Source organism: Hypanus sabinus, chromosome 4 (assembly GCF_030144855.1).
Source record: "Hypanus sabinus isolate sHypSab1 chromosome 4, sHypSab1.hap1, whole genome shotgun sequence".
NCBI lineage: Eukaryota > Metazoa > Chordata > Chondrichthyes > Myliobatiformes > Dasyatidae > Hypanus > Hypanus sabinus.
This window is the reverse complement of record NC_082709.1, coordinates 63,793,139-63,809,676: the sequence shown is the minus strand read 5'-3', so window position 1 is coordinate 63,809,676 and position 16,538 is coordinate 63,793,139. Positions and strand designations below refer to the sequence as shown.

Here is a 16,538-nt window from a genome sequence, read left to right as displayed (position 1 = left end):
TACAAAAAATTCTTTGTACAATTTTTTATTTCTTAAGGATTGAAAGTAGGATTTTGTTGTACATGTACTCTCATTTCAAACGTACATAAATACAAATTAAGTTACATAGGTAATTGCGTAGAATAAATTTTCTCGCATAGGAAACACGTTCATCGAGAACAATTTTTAATATAAGTTTAAAAATATGCAGCTAAATTACTGCTTCTGATTCGTCATACTGTTCATGGGAGTTGTAGAGAATGTTAACAACACACAAAGTACGACTTCACCTGAGTGGGACATGAGGATCCTTGGATTTGACAGTGTAAATGCTCAACGTGTTCAAAAAGTCTTCATCCGGTGATCATGGCATCAAATATAAGGGACAAGCCATTTAGGATTAAAGGAGCAATTTCTTCACGCAGAAAGGGTGGTGAATCTGGAATTCTGCATGCCAGAGTGCTGTGAGGGTTCAGTCATTTTTTTTTGGTATTTACAACAGATCAATAAATTTCTGGATGTTAGACAAAACAAGGGCTATGGCAGGGAAATAGTGTTGAAATGACAACCATGAGCTTGTCGAATGATGGAAGTAGGCTTATGGAACAGAATAGGCTGCTCATTCTCTGATTTCTTGTGTTCCTGATTATGTATTTAATAATGAGGAATTATGATTGCACACAGCCAGCTTTTCTATGTTGAGGGTAATGTTGCATATTTGCTGTTAATTATTTATTAAGTTGGATATCTCCAGATCTTAAAAAGTAACATTTTTGTACTGGCAAATTTTCTTGCAGCATCCAGCACATTAAGCCATCCTGATAAAATGGCTGTTGAAATCAACGTGTCTGACTAGAAGGCCCTTTGTCTTTGGAAACTGTTATTCACATAAAATGTTTGATATATTTTGTTTTAATGAAATATTGTTTCTATAATATGTCATTGTGCCTGTTTACTTAGTTGGATGTGAATATATTGGAGGCCTATTTATAGTCATTTCAGTTGCAAACTGGTTTAGAAGCCATTCACACTTTCATGATATCTGACGAAAAGGAGCTGGAGTAAATTGCTATGAGTCAATTAACTGTAATTTTCTTAAATATAGACTTGGGAGTTTGCCTGGTCTTACTCACCTAGTGGCTGGAATCTGTTCTTCATCTGATTTAGCTGTCACCAGATCTAGTTGGATCAGAGCAAAACCTACTGAACCCCTCTGTCTGACATTTGTGTATCCACACAGGGGTTATTTTGATACTCCATCTATTAAATTTCCATCTGCCTTTCATTGGTACCATCACCTTGGATCCTATAACCCTGGCAATATGAGTGGTCATAGAGAAGTACAACACAAAAACAGGCCCTTTGGCCCATCTAGTCCATGCCAAAACCATTTGTTCCCATTGACCTGCATCAGGATCATAGCCCTTAATGTCCCTACTATCCATGTACCTATTCAAACTTCTCTTAAACGTTGAAATCATACTTGCATGCAAAACTTGTGCTGGCAGTTCATTCCACACTCTCATGACCCTCTGAGTGGAGAAGTTTTTCATTATGTTCCCCTTAAACTTCTCATCTTTCACCATTAACCCATGACTTTTGGTTGTAGTCCCACCCAACCTCAGTGGGAAAAGCCTACTTGCATTTGCCCTATCTATACCCTTCATAATTTTGTATACCTTTATCAAATCTCATCTCAGTCTTTACGTTCTAAAGAATACAGTCCTAGCTTATTAAATCTTTAGCTCAAGACCTCCAGACCCAGCAACATCCTTGGAAATTTTTTTCTGTTCTCTTTCAACCTTGTTTACATCTTTCCTGTAGGCAGGTGACCCAAAACTGCACACAATACTCCGAATTAGGCCTCACCAACATCTTATACGCCTTTAACAAAGCATCCCACCTCCTGTAGTCAATACATTGATTTATGAAGGCTATTGTGCCAAAAGTTTTTGTTACAATATTACCTACCTGTGACACCACTTTCAACAAATAATGGACCTGTATTCCCAGATCCCTTTGTTCTACCTCAGTGTCTTAAAGTTCACTGTATAAGACCTACCTTGGTTGATCCTACCATATACCATATTTCAGCCCATTTTCCCAGTGATGCAGATCTTTCTGCAATCCATGTTAGCCTTTCTCGCTGTCCATTGTACCCCCAATCTTGGTGTCATCTGCAAATCTGCTGATCGAGTCAGCCATATTATCATCCAGACAATTGACACAGATGACAAACAACAAAGGACCCAGCACCGATCCCTGTGGCATACCACTAGTTACAGGCAACCCTCTCCGACCACTCTTTGGCTTCTCCCACAAAGCTAATGGCTAATCCAATTTACTACTTCATTTTGAATGCTGAGTGACTGAATCTTCTTGACCAACCTCCCTTGAAGGACCTTATCAAGTACCTTACTAAAGTCCATGTAAACAACATTCAGTGCTTTGTCTCATCCACTTTCTTGGTAAATACTTAAATATCCAGTCCATTAGAATACTTTCCAATAACTTCCAACAACTGATGTCAGACTCACCAGCCTATAATTTCTTGGTTTTTTGCTTAGAGCCTTTTTAAACAGCAGACCAATTTTTGCTATCCTCTGGTACCTTTTCTGTCACTAAGGATGATTTAAATACCTCTGCTAGGGCCCCAGCAATTTCTGCCCTTGCCTCTATAGGGTCTGAGGGAACACCTTGTCAGGCCATGGGGATTTATCCACCCTGATTTGCCTCAGAGTAGTAAACACCACCTCCTCTGTAATCTGTACAAGGTCCATGAAGTTGATGCCACTTTGCCTCACTTCTATAGACATTGTGTTCGTCTCCTGATTAAATATACAGGTATTCCCCGCTTTTCAAAAGTTCGCTTTACGCCACTTCGCTTTTATGAAAGACCTACATTAGTAGCTGTTTTCGCTAACTGAAAGAAATCCAAAGAGGATTTTTGCTTTTACGAAAAAAGGCGAAAAGCGAAAATAGCGTTCAGCGTTTGCTTTGCAGTGAGCTGTTACAGAGGCAACGAGAGTGGCACTGCCAAGCTCCTTCCCTGGGAACTACACTCAGCATCAAGCCGCCATAACTTTGAACTGTGTCTGTGAGCATCTGTGCTTTATCTTGATTTATTTTGTGCATCTGTTTGCAAGATGTGTCCTAAGGTATCAGAAAAACCTAAGAGAGCTTGTAAGGGTGTTATGCTTATCGTAAAACTGGACGTAATTAAGTGTTTTGATTGTGGTGAGCAAAATAAAGACGGTGCGTGCATTGAACTTGCCTGCGTCCACCATTCGCACTATTTACACGTAGAGGGAAAGAATCTTTAAAGTTGCGTATGTTGCTATTGGTTCTGCTAGTAGCAAAGTGGTCTGTTTTAGTTGGCATTCAGTAATGGTTAAAATGGAAAGTCTATTGCTTGATTGGATTGATGGGTGTACAAAACAAAACCGTTAAGTTATCTTATACTTAAGGAGAAATCAGTCAAGCTGAAACAGAAAGCACTGGACGATGGTGATGAAAGTGTTGTGAAGTGAAACTACGCTGTAATACATTATTTCTCCTTTATATAGGCTGTGTATTTATCATATCATTCCTGCTTTTCCTCTGTGTTAGTGTTATTTTATGTTTTATATGTTATTTGGTATGATTTGTTAGGTTATTTTTTGGGTCTGGGAACGCTCAAAGATTTTTCCCATATAAATTAATGGTAATTGCTTCTTTGCTTTATGCCATTTCGGCTTATGAAATGTTTCATAGGAATGATCTACTTTCAGATAGTGGGGGAAACCTGTAGATACAAACAATCCATTTAAGATCTCCCCTATCTGTTTTGGCTCCACACATGGATTGCTATTCTGGTCTTCCAGAGAACCAATTTTGTCCCTTGCAATTCTTTTGCTGTTAACATACTTGTAGAATTCCTTAGGATTCTCCTTTGTCTTGTCTGCTAGAGCAACTTCATGCCTTCTTTTAGCCTTTCTGATTTATTTCTTGTGTTCTCTTGCATTTTTTTTTAACTCCGGAACCCCCTCATTTGCAATAAGCCCCTCCTTTTTTCTCTTAACTAGTGCCTCAATGTCTCTTGAAAACCAAGGCTCCCTGCACTTACCTTTACCATTTATTCTGACAGGCACACATAAGGCCTCCCACTTATCAAGTACACCTTTGCCAGAAAACAGTCTGTCCCAATCCACATTTGCCAGATCATTTCTGAAAGCATCAAAATTGGCCTTTCTCCAATTTAGAATCTCAAACTGCAGATCGGATCTATCTTTATGCATATTTACTTTGAAACTAATGGCATGGTCACTGGATGAAAAGTGTTCCCCTACATAAACTTCTGTCGCCTGCCCTGTCTAATTCCCTAATCACGCACACTCTTCTTGGGACTTCTATGTACTGATGGAGGAAACTTCCCAGAACTTTTGTGAGAAACTGACCCATCTAGTGGTTTTACAGTGTGGGATTCCCAGTCAATATGTGGAAAGTTTAAAACCATCTACTTTAACAACCTTCTGTTTCTTGCAACAGTCTATGATCTTTTTTCAAATTTGTTACTCTGAATCCCTAGAACTATTGGCTAGTCTGTATATAGCCCCATCAACATGGTCATACCTTTCTTATTTCTCAGTTTCACACATAATGCCTCACTAGTCGAATTCTCCAGTCTGTCCTGACAGAGCACTGCTATGATATTTTCTGCTGTCCAGATTCTTTGACTAAGGTATCACCTCCACTTGTTCTTCCAAAACCAAAACCATAATCTCAGGGTTACTCTCTGTGCCACGTAAGAATGAGTATAGGAATAGAATGAGGTGGAGGATAAATGCGTGAGGGTTTGGAGCAGGGGGCAGGGATTCAGATTTCTGGATCATTGGGACCTCTTCTGGGGCAGGTGGGACTTGTACAAAAAGGACAGGTTGCACTTGAATCCGAGGGGGACCAATATCCTGGTGGGGAGGTTTGCTAAGGCTATTGGGAAGAGTTTAAACTAGAATGACTGGGGGTTGGGAACCAAACTAAAGTGATGGAGGAAAGGGAGGTAGGCTCACAAATAGAGAAAGCTTGGAGACAGTGCGAATGGGAGGATAGGCAGATGATAGAGAAAGGACGCGCTCAGTCCAATGGTTTGAGATGTGTCTATTTTAATGTGAGGAGTATCATGAATGAAGCGGATGAGCTTAGAGCATGGATCAGCACTATGGCTACTTCAAGTGCCAGACTTTAGATGCTTCAGAAAGGTTTGGGAGGAAAGCAAAAGAGGTGGGTGTGTGGCACTTGATCAGAGATAGTGTCACTGCTGCGGAAAAAGAGGAGGGGTTGTCTATGGAGTCTGTGGGTGGAAGTGTGGAATAGGAAGGGGTCAATAACTCTACTGGCTGTTTTTTTCAATATAGGCGACCCAATAATAACAGGGACATCGAGGAGCAGATAAGGAGACAAATTCTGGAAAGGAGTAATAATAAGTGTTGTTGTGGTGGGAGATTTTAATTTCTCAAATATTGATTGGCATCTCCCTAGAGTGAGGGGTTTAGATGGGGTGGAGTTTGTTACGTGTGTTCAAGAAGGTTTCTTGACACAATATGTAGATAGGCCTACAAGAGAAGAGGCTGTACTTGATCTGGTATTGGGAAGTGAACCTGTTCAGGTGTCAGGTTTCTCAGTGGGAGAGCATTTTGGAGACAGTGATCACAATTTTATCTCCTTTACAATAGCATTGGAGAGGGATAGGAACAGACAAGTTAGGGAAATGTTTAATTGGAGTAAGGGGAAATATGAGGCTATCAGTCAGGAACTTGGAAGCATAAATTGGAAACAGATGTTCTCAGGGAAACGTATGGAAGAAATGTGGGAAATGTTCAGGGGATATTTGCGTGGGGTTCTGAGTAGGTACATTCCAATGAGACATGGAAAGGGTGGTAGGGTACAAGATCCGTGGTGTACAAAGGCTGTTGTAAATCTAGTCAAGAAGAAAAGAGGAGTTTACAAAAGGTTCACAAAAACTAGGTAGTGATAGGAATTGTGGAAGATTATAAGGCTAGCAGGAAGCAGCTTAAGAATGAAATTAGGAGAGACAGAAGGGGCCATGTGAAGGCATTGGTGGACAGGATTAAGGGAAACCCCAAGGCATACTGCAACTATGTAAAGAGCAAGAGGATAAGACGGAAGTACTTAATGAACACTTTGCTTCAGTATTTACTACGGAAAAGGAACTTGTGATTATAGGGATGACTTGCAGTGAACTGAAAAGCTTGGGAATGTAGATATTAAGGAAGAGGATGTGCTGGAGCTTTTGGAAAGTATCAAGTTGGATAAGTCACTGGGACCGGATGGGATTTTCCCCTAGGCTACTGTGGAAAGTGAGGAAGGAGATTGCTGAGACACACAACCTTCTGGCACAGCTGACTCCTTGACTGATTTCCAATGTTGAATGAGCAGAAATTCCTTTGGATTAAATCTTTGGAAGGTCACTGATATTGTCTTTGACATTGTCACAAACTCCAGTTTTCCTTGCTTCCATCTACTACCCAATACCTCATACTGTCTCTGATCTGTCCATTCATTCTTTTTCAGCAAGTCTTGATCAGGACTACGACCTTGAATCTGGTCGTTCAAATCTCTCCCCATGTATAAAATGATACATTCATTTTCCAGTCATTTTACTTGCCCAAACTGACTCCCGTTTAACTTTAAATTTCCTTGTTTTCACATTCCTGCACATTCTTTCCTGTCTCAGTAATCTCCAATTTAAGAATCTTCTGAGATATCAACACTTCATGAATTCAAGTTTTTTGATCATTCATTATTTTAATTTCCTTCAACCCTTCTGTCTTTCTTTCCCAGTTTACACTTTTAAAATGTGAAACCCTTCTCTTTGATCAAACTTTTTTGGTTGTCTCATAGAATCATATGTATATAGCACTGAAGCAGCCCAAGTTGTCCATGCTGAAAAAGAACTATCTAACTCTAATGGTTTTATTTGCGTGTGTTTGGCGCATATCCTAAATCTGTCCAAATTGATTTGAATGTTGTGATTTTACCCTCCTCTACCATTTCCTCTATCAGATGATCCATATTTCCTCAAGTCTCTAAGAAAAGATGACCCTCAGTCCCTTTTAAACCTTTCCCCTCACACTTTCAATCTATGTTCTCTAATTCAGGACTCCTCTTCCTTAGAAAAAAACTGTGGCTATTCATCTCATCTATAGCCTTCATGATTTTATAAAACCTCCTCTAGTATATGCACTGGTGTGTTCTATCTCTCTTTTAACTCAAGCCTTCCAGTCCTGATAATGTCCTCAAATTTTTTTTTCATCCTTTTGTGTTTACTGACATTCTTATAACAATGCAACCATAACTATGCAGAATACTCAAGCTATGGTCTAATCAACATCTTTTACAACTATAAAATAACATCCTACTTCCTGTGCTCGTTATTTTGATCAATGTAAGCAATCATGTTAAATGTTGTCTTCACCACTGTCTGCCAGTGTCACCACTTTCAAGGAATTGTATATTTTCATTCCAAAATCTCTCTGTTCTACAACACTCCCCAAGACCTGGACATAACACGTCACATTCGGAATAGGGTGGACAAACTCGTGCAATTCAAGATTGGTCAGTGTGACGTTGTTGTCATCACTAAGTCATGACTGAAAGAAGGTCATAGTTGGGCATTTAGCATCAAAGGATATACTTTATATTAGTGGTTGCCAACCCGTCAATCACGATTGACTGGTCAATCTTTGAGACTTTCCCAGCAGATCTCGAAAAAAAAAAGAATAAATACACAAATACTGTTGAGAGATTGTTTCAGGGTTGCGGGGTTTTAGTTCTGTTCTTCCTGCACAGTGCGCTTGCGCGTAGCTCCCCCACACTACACAATGTACTTCAGTGGTCCCCAACCGCTGGGCTGCAAGGAAATAATATGAGTCAGTTGCACCTTTCCTCATTCCCTGTCACGCCCTCTGTTCAACTTGAACGCACGCGAGGTCATCAGTCGCCTAAACGCAGTGATACACTCGCGCAGCTGGCGGGAAGTGCTATTGGAGCGCGGACACATGGGCACCGCCTCTGAACCTGTTTAGCACACAGAATGTTTGTGGGGAACCTGGTGCTAAAATATTCGCAGACAATCTAATTTGGGCTCAAGATTTTGTAAGTATCAGAGCAGCTACCTTGCTGCGATCTTCTGAAACAAACTTTTGTCGGCCAATAGATCCTACCGGGGGGGGGTGGGGTGGGGGGGGGTGTCCTGTCATTCTCCTTGCTCGGTCGGTTGCTCTCTCCGGACTGCGACAGCCATGGCCCTGGTACGGGGACCTTCGGCCTTGACATTGTCCTTTCACCCCACCCACGACCAGCCGCACCTGGCCAGGGCAGCTGGTGGCAGGCAGGCAGAGGTTGGAGTTCGAGCCAGGAGGCTGCCTAATGAGACAATGAAGCTCTCAAAACTGCTTCAGCACCCTGAGTCCAAGCACCCTCCACTTAAAAAACAAACACGTTGAGTTTTTTTCAGCGGAAAGAATGTGAGCAGCACGGGACAGAAGCTAAGTGCCGAGAGCTGCAAAAACTAAATTGCGGAATAGACTGGACATAAGGAACCTGCTTCGAGTATCACTGTATTCCGGTCGTGTTTAACACCCCCCAGTCAGCCGGTCCACAAGAATATTGTCAATATTAAACCGGTCCACGGTGCAAAAAAGGGTGAGCACCCCTCGTGTTTATGTGTTATTTCTACTTCCGGGTTGCGGGGTTCTACTTTCGGTCTTTTCTTCCCTAGTGTGCATGCGTGTAACTAATTGATCTGGGGTCGATCTCGCCTTTCAGTAAGGCCGAGGTAGGGGATTTTGGGCTTAAAAAGGTTGGTGACCACTACTTTATATCAAAAGAACAGGCAGTAAAGCATAGGTGGTGGTGTGCCTCTTGGTAAGAGATGCAATTACACCTTTAGAAGGAGGTGACATGGGTCAGAGAATGTTGAATCTTTGTGGCTGGAGTTAAACTGCAAGAGTAAAAAAGTCATTATAGGAATCATATATAGACCTCCAAGTAGTAGCTAGATGCAGGGTTGAAATCACAAAGGGAGCTGGAAAGGGCATATAATAAAAGTAATGTCACAATTGTAATGGGGGGAGTTCAGTATGTAAGGGGATTGAGAAAATCAGGTTTGTGTCGGATCACAAGTGAGGGTATTTGTTTAATGCCTATGAGATGGCTTTTTGGAGCAACTTGTGCCCGAGCCTACTCAGAGAAAGGCTATCTTAGATTGGGTGTTATGCAATAACCCAGATTTTATTAGCTTAACATAAAGGAACCCTTAGGAGGCAGTTATAATATGATTGAATTCTTACTGCAATTTAAGAGGGAGAAGTGTAAGTCACACTTATCAGTATTGCAATGGAATAAAGGGGATTACAGAGGCATGAGAGGAACTTATCCATGTGGATTGGAGGGGAATACTGGTGGGGATGATGGCAGAGCAGAGATGGCTGAAGGTCCTGGGAATAGTTCACAAGGCAGAGGATAGATATGTTCCACAGAAGAAGTTGTTCTCAAATGGCAGGGCTACGCCACAGTCGCTGACAAGGGAAATTAAGAACTGTATAAAAGCAAAGGAAAGGGCATATGAGGTAGCAAAAGTGAGTGTGAAGTTGAATGATTGGGAAGATTTTAAAATGAAATGAAAGGCAACTAAAAAAGCTGTAAAAAGGGAAAAGATGAAATATGAGGGCAAACTAGCTGATAATATAAAATCAGATGCTAAAAGTTTTTTCAGTTATATAAAGAATAAAAAGGAGGTGAGAGTTGATATTGGATCAATGGAAAATGCTGCTGGTGAGGTAGCAATAGGGGACAAAGAAATGGTAGATGAACATAATTAAGTACTTTGCTTCAGTCTTTACTGTGGAAGACTCCAGCTGTGTGCCAGAGGTCTGTGAGTATCAGGGAGCAGGAATGAGTGCCATTGCAATTAGAAAGGAAGAAATGTTAGGCAAACTGAAAGGTCTTCAGGTGGATAAGTCACCTGGACTGGGTGATGGACTACATCCCAGAGTCCTGAAAGAGACCGTTGAAGAGATAACTTTTCTCACTTTTCACACATTTGTTGAACCCAAATGAATTGCAGAGACAAGTACAGTTTCACTGGAGTTGCCAGACAGCATTGAACTGAATGTAGGACTGCCTTAGTGACTCCAGCTCTGGATTTACTCCCGAAACCTTCCCCATGAGTGGGTATAGCCACAAGGCAGCAGAGGTTTAAGATCAGAGTTTTCCTCCTTCTAGTTGAGCTGCCATCCACAGTTAGTGAGCCCTGTCTGCCTGAAGCAACTGGTTTTAAGGCACCAATAACCCGTCTTTACCCCTTCTCCTGTCAATAGAAACAGTTCTGCTGGGCTTAGTAGCTAAGTCACATGTGGCCAGGAACTAATTGAGGTGCATGCCATTGAGAGCATTTAATAGGTAGTGGGAACTTGTCCCCATTACCACCCCTGGCGATAACAATCTTAAGGAACCGACAATTATTTAATGCAATAATAATAAAATTGTCCCATTCTGTTAATAATTCTCAGAGAAAACCTAATGGTTCAAAGTTGCCGTTTCCTCAAGTCTGCTAACTTTGTCTTTCAATGCTCAAAAGTAATTTTTTTTATATAAATAACTCATCTAAGTGACATATAATAAAAGGCTTGTTCTTATCAGTCAGGTACTCGTCATGAAAAGAAATGTGATTAAAATAAAGGATGTATTGCATAGGGTAAGCTAATGTCATACATGTATTTTTTTATATTTTATTTCACATCTAGATTCATATCAATATGCTCCCAAAGAGTGAATCAATATTCTTCTGAAAGTAAGTAAGTTAGGTAATTTATGAAATGTCCCGTAAGTAGACGTAAAATGATCAGCTGGTCATTTGGTGGCTGTGATTGTTCTGGCTCTAAATTTTCTGGAGTTGACTTTAATATAAACCGCAAATCAGCTGGATTTCAGCAGGGTGGCATTTTGACAAACTAGGAAGATCTAATAGTTTTAAAGTACTTTTTTTGTTGTTTCGGCATACATAGATTGTTACTTCAAAAAGAAAGCTTGCTCATAAGACATTAAGCGAAAGGTATCAATGTAAGCTTCTCTTTCTTGAATGACGTGTAGACTGTCACAACATAACTTTATCTGGAATTCTTCAAATACTAGAGTTAAAACCTAGAAGTATGTTGGCAAATCTTTGATTATGGCTTGAGCCTGCACTTGCTCATGTGTTATATCCATCTTGTGTTGCAGAAATGGTTTATGGAATTGATGAAGAGAATCCCCACGTGTGTTTTCCCCAGTAAAATTTTCCTTGTTCTCTAAACCCTTAACTTCCAGCAGGCTTCAGGTACTCAGCACAGACCTCAGAGTGAATCTGGCAGTTTCCTAGTATGTATGACTCTTCTATAGTAGGTAATGGATTTCACTTCTACTAGACAAGGACTCTCCACCCCACAGCGATGACCCCTTCTCCTGCTTGTTCCTGCTCCACTGAACTCTTATCTGCATACCTCGACTCTACATCTGTGACACTTCACATGCCTGGGATCTTTTCAATGATTTCAAGTTCCTTGGCCCCCATCATCTTATTTTTACTATGGATGGCCAGTCCTTATACACATCCATACCCACCAGGAAGGCCTCAAATTTGTCTGTTTCTTTCTGGACACCAGACCCAACCAGTTCCCCTCCACCACCACTGTCATCAGACTAGCAGAACTTGTCCTCACTCTTAATAATTTTCTCCTTTGGCTCCACACACCACCTTCAAAGAAAAGTTGTAGCCACAGGCAGCCGCATTGGTCCCAGGTATGCCTGGAACAGTCTATGCTCAAGCTTACTTTGGTGGCTGTCCACTACGTCAACAACTGCATTGGTGCTGCTTCCTGCACCTATGAGGAACTCGTTGATTTCATCCATTTTGCCTCCAACTTCCACTGTGCCTTCAAATTTACCTGGACCATTTCCAACACCTCCCCCCTCCCTTCTCGATCTCCCCATCTCTATCTCTGGAGACAGGTAATCTACTGATGTCTGTTATAAACTCACGGACTCTCAGAGCTACCTGGACTATACCTCTTACCATCCTGTTACTTTAAAAACCCTTCTCTCAATTCCTTCATCTCTGCTGTATCTGCTCTCAGGATGAAGCCTTTCATTCCAGATCAAAGGAGGTGTCCTCCTTTTTCAAAGAAAGAGGCTTCCCTTTCTCCATCATCAACAATGCCCTCAACTGCATCTCTTCCCTTTTACTCATGTCTGCTCTCACCCCATCCTCTTGCCACTCTACCAGGGATAGAGTCCCTTTTTCCCTCACCTACTACCCCACCAGTCTCCATGTCCAGCACAAAATTTTCCACAACTTCTGCCATCTCCAATGAGATTGCACCACGGAACACGTCTTTCTCTTTCACCCACTTTCTGCTTTCTGCAGGGATCACTTCCAGTGCTACTGTCTTGTAAATTTGTCCCTCCCCACTGATCTCCCCCCGGCACTTATACTTGCAAGTGGAACAAGTGCTACACCTGCCCCTGCATCTCCTCCCTCACTACCAACATAGATTGGGAGACCGCTTCGTCGAGTACTTACGCTCTATCCACCAGAAAAACAGGATTTTCCAGTGGCCACCCATTTTAATTCCACTTCCCATTCCCATTCCTATTCCGATGTGTCTATCCATGCCCTCCTCTGCTGTCATGATGAGACCACACTCAGAATAGAGGAACAACACCTTTTATTCTGTCTGGGTTGTCTCCACCCTGCTGTTGCTAAGTACTGGTTTGTGTTGATTAGAATCAAAATTAGGCAAGTATAATAGTAAGTGAGCATAGGTATATAATAGAAACATGCCATTTTGCACATTCAGTACATGTCCATTTCATTGCACTTCCTACTTTCTTCTGGTAGATCTGTCTTCCTGCTGCATGTATTTGTGTAATTTCCCCTAATATACATCTGTACTAATCAGTACATTCACTCCCTGTGGTATGAAGTTCCACATTTTTGACACTGTTTTGAACTGCCTATTTGGATTTTTTTGGGTGGCTTTTCTGAAATGGATAGCAAGTAGTCTTTTCTATTTTTCCTCGTAGATGGATATAATCCATCTGATACCATTCTATCTAAATATTTCATAATTACAAAGACTTGGTACATCACCAGTCATCCTTTCTCAACTTTGTTAATTTCCTAATTGGTTTATCCTGCTATCAAAATGGTCATCTGTACAAATTTTCTGTGTATTTTTATATGATTAGTTGAACTGCATGCAGTACTCTGAAGTGAGTTCAAGGTTGATTCTAACTTCCCTTCTTTTTACTTCTGTTCCATTAGAAACAAACTGTAATGCATGCTTTGTTTTATGGCCATTGTAATCTGTGACCCAACTGTTAGTGTTTCATATATTTGTAAGCTATTGTAGCGATGTGCTACACACAGCGCTGAAATAACGACACGCAGTCAGTAAGTCGTTTCGAGACTAGTTTATTCAAACTTCGCGGCACTAGCATTTAATCCCTAGTGCCCGCCCTCTCTGGGCGGAAATGACATCAGAGGTGCATTACCAAAGTCTCCCCCTGCGCACTGGCTATTTGTGAGCCGGTTCGCCTGCGCAGAAAGTGGGTCACCACATACCCCCCCCCCCCAGAACCGGCGATACACCCCCCAATGTCCACAGTCTGGATCAGCCTCTGTTTGGGAGGTCTGCCTCTGCACCGCGGTGCCTGAGCCTCGACCAGCTGCGCCAAGTCCACATGGGCTGGTTTGAGTTGGTCCACCCTGAAAACCTCCTCTCTCCCCCCAATGTCCAGGATGTACGTGGACCCATTGTTGTTGATCACCTTGAACGGCCCCTCGTATGGCTGCTGTAGCGGTGCCCGGTGTCTGCCCCTTCATACAAACACAAACTTACAGTTCTGCAGGTCTTTAGGTACATGGGTCGGGGTCTGTCCGTGCTGTGAAGCTGTGAAGTCGGTATGGGGGCCAGATTGCCGAGGCTTTCGTGTAGTCTGTCCAGGACTGCTGCAGGTTCTTCCTCTTGCCCTCTTGGGGCTGGTATGAACTCTCCCGGGACGGCCAGGGGTGCGCCTTACACCAACTCAGCCGATGAGGTGTGCAGATCCTCTTTGGGCGCTGTGCGAATTCCAAGCAGGACCCAGGGAAGCTCGTCCACCTAGTTAGGTCCTCTCAGTTGGGCCATGAGAGCGGACTTCAAGTGACGGTGGAAGCGTTCCACCAGTCTGTTCGACTGTGGGTAGTAGGCAGTAGTGTGGTGTAGCTGCATTCCCAACAGGCTGGCCACAGCCGACCACAGGCTGGAGGTGAACTGGGCGCCTCTGTCAGAGGTAATGTGGGCCGGTACCCCGAAGCATGCTACCCAGGTTGCAATCAGTGCTCGGGTGCAGGAATCGGCAGACGTGTCGATGAGCAGGACTGCCTCTGGCCACCTCATGAACCGGTCTACCATAACTAGGAGGTACCGCGCTCCTCGGGATACTGGTAGGTTGCCCACGATATCCACATGAATGTGGTCGAACCTCTGATGGGTGGGTTTGAACTGCTGCGGCGGGGCTTTAGTGTGCCGCTTCACCTTGGCTGTTTGGCACTGCGCGCATGTTCTGGCCCATTCACTGACCTGCTTGCGAATTCCATGCCACACGAACTTGCTGGAGACCAGCTGGACGGTTGTCCTGATAGATGGATGCGCCAAACTGTGTACAGAGTCGAAAACTCGCTGCCTCCAGGCTGCCGGGACGATGGGGTGAGGTTGGCCGGTAGCCACGTCGCGCAGGAGGGTCCTCTCACCTGGGCCTATGAGAAAATCCTGCAGCTGCAAACCCGAGACCGTAGTCCTGTAGCTGGGCATCTCGTTGTCTGCCTGCTGTACCTCCACCAGTGTTGAATAGTCCACTCCCAGGGACAGGGCCTGGACAGCTGGTCTGGAGAGTGAGCCCGCCACGACGTGTCCTTTCCTGAGACAAGTTGGATGTCCGTCATGCAGGGTGGAGGCCCATGGGCTGTCGGACCTCCGTACGATCCCCAATTCCTCCATCCTCTTGAACTCCTCCTTCGCCAGGCGGAGCTTTTTTGGGGGCAACCTTCGTGCGCGGGTGTGGAGGGGTTTTCCCTTGGTCGGGATGTGGTGCTGAACCCCGTGTCTGGGCATGGCTGCCGTGAACTGCGTGAACTGCCAGAATTGATGGAAAGTCTGCCAGGATTCTGGTGAATTCGTTGTCTGACAGCGTGATGGAGTCCAGGTGTGGGCCCGGCATTTTGGCATCACCCAGCGAGAACGTCTGGAAAGTCTCGGCATGTACTAGTCTTTTCCCTTGTAAGTCGACCAGCAGGCTATGAGCTCGCAAGAAGTCCACCCCCAGGAGTGGTTGGGCCATGGTGGCCAGTGTGAAGTCCCATGTAAACCGGCTGGCGCCAAACTGCAGCTGCACTGTGTGGGTGTCATAAGTTCGTATCGGGCTGCCATTTGTGGCCCTCAGGGTGGGTCCTGGCTTCCTGTTGCGGGTGTCGTATCCCATCGGGGGCAAGGCGCTGATTTCCACTCCGGTGTCAACCAAGAAACGGCGTCCCGATTGTTTGTCCCAGACGTACAAGAGGCTGTCCTGGTGGCCAGCCGCCATAGTCATTAGCGGCAGCTAGCCCTGGCCCTTGCAGGGCGGGCGAAAACGGCGGGCTTTTTTGCCCCACCGCCGGTGGAAGAAACACCACTGTTCACTGGTCTCCTCACTCCTGCTTCTGTGTTGTGTGCGCCCCCCTGCCGGGCCTGGTCTGATCTGCTGTTGGGTGAGTGGCCTGGTAATCTGACCGACGGATGCCATGCTCTCCCTCTTGGCTTTCCACAGCACATCTGCCCGGGCCGCCACCTTCCGGGGGTCGCTGAAATCTGTGTCGGCCAGCAGCAGATGTATGTCCTCGGGCAGTTGCTCTAGGAATGCTTGCTTGAACGTGAGGCAGGGCTTGTGTCCATCAGCCAGGGCCAGCATCTCGTTCATCAATGCTGATGGCAGTCTGTTTCCCAAACCATCCAGGTGAAGCAGGCGGGCACCCCGCTCACGCTGTGAGAGGCCAAAGGTCCCAATGAGCAGCACCTTGAATGCTTCATATTTGCCTTCTTCTGGGGGTGACTGTATGAAATCTGCAACCTGGGCAGCCATCTCCTGGTCAAGGGCGCTCACCACGTGATAGTAACGCGTGGAATCAGAAGATATCTGCCGAATCTGGAACTGGGCTTCTGCTTGGCTAAACCACACGCTTGGTCGCAGCGTCCAGAAAGTTGACAGTGTTAGTGAAACTGCGTGAACAGATGAAGAATCGGTCATTTTTGGTCCAAATCCCGTTTGAACCATCAGGGTCACCACTGTAGCGATGTGCTACACACGGCGCTGAAATAACGACACGCAGTCGGTAAGTCGTTTCTAGACTAGTTTATTCAAACTTCGCGGTGCTAGCATTTAATCCCTAGCACCCGCCCTCTCCGGGCAGAAATGACATCAGAGGTGCATTACCAAAGTCTCCC

The 16,538-nt window shown here is 44.1% G+C and overlaps 1 protein-coding gene across 1 annotated transcript in view; it reads left to right on the top strand.

Moving 5' to 3' along the window:
• Positions 1-16,538, top strand: part of creb1b (cAMP responsive element binding protein 1b) — a 116,142-nt gene that overhangs the window by 678 nt on the left and 98,926 nt on the right. The gene's annotated exons all lie outside the window — the stretch shown is intronic.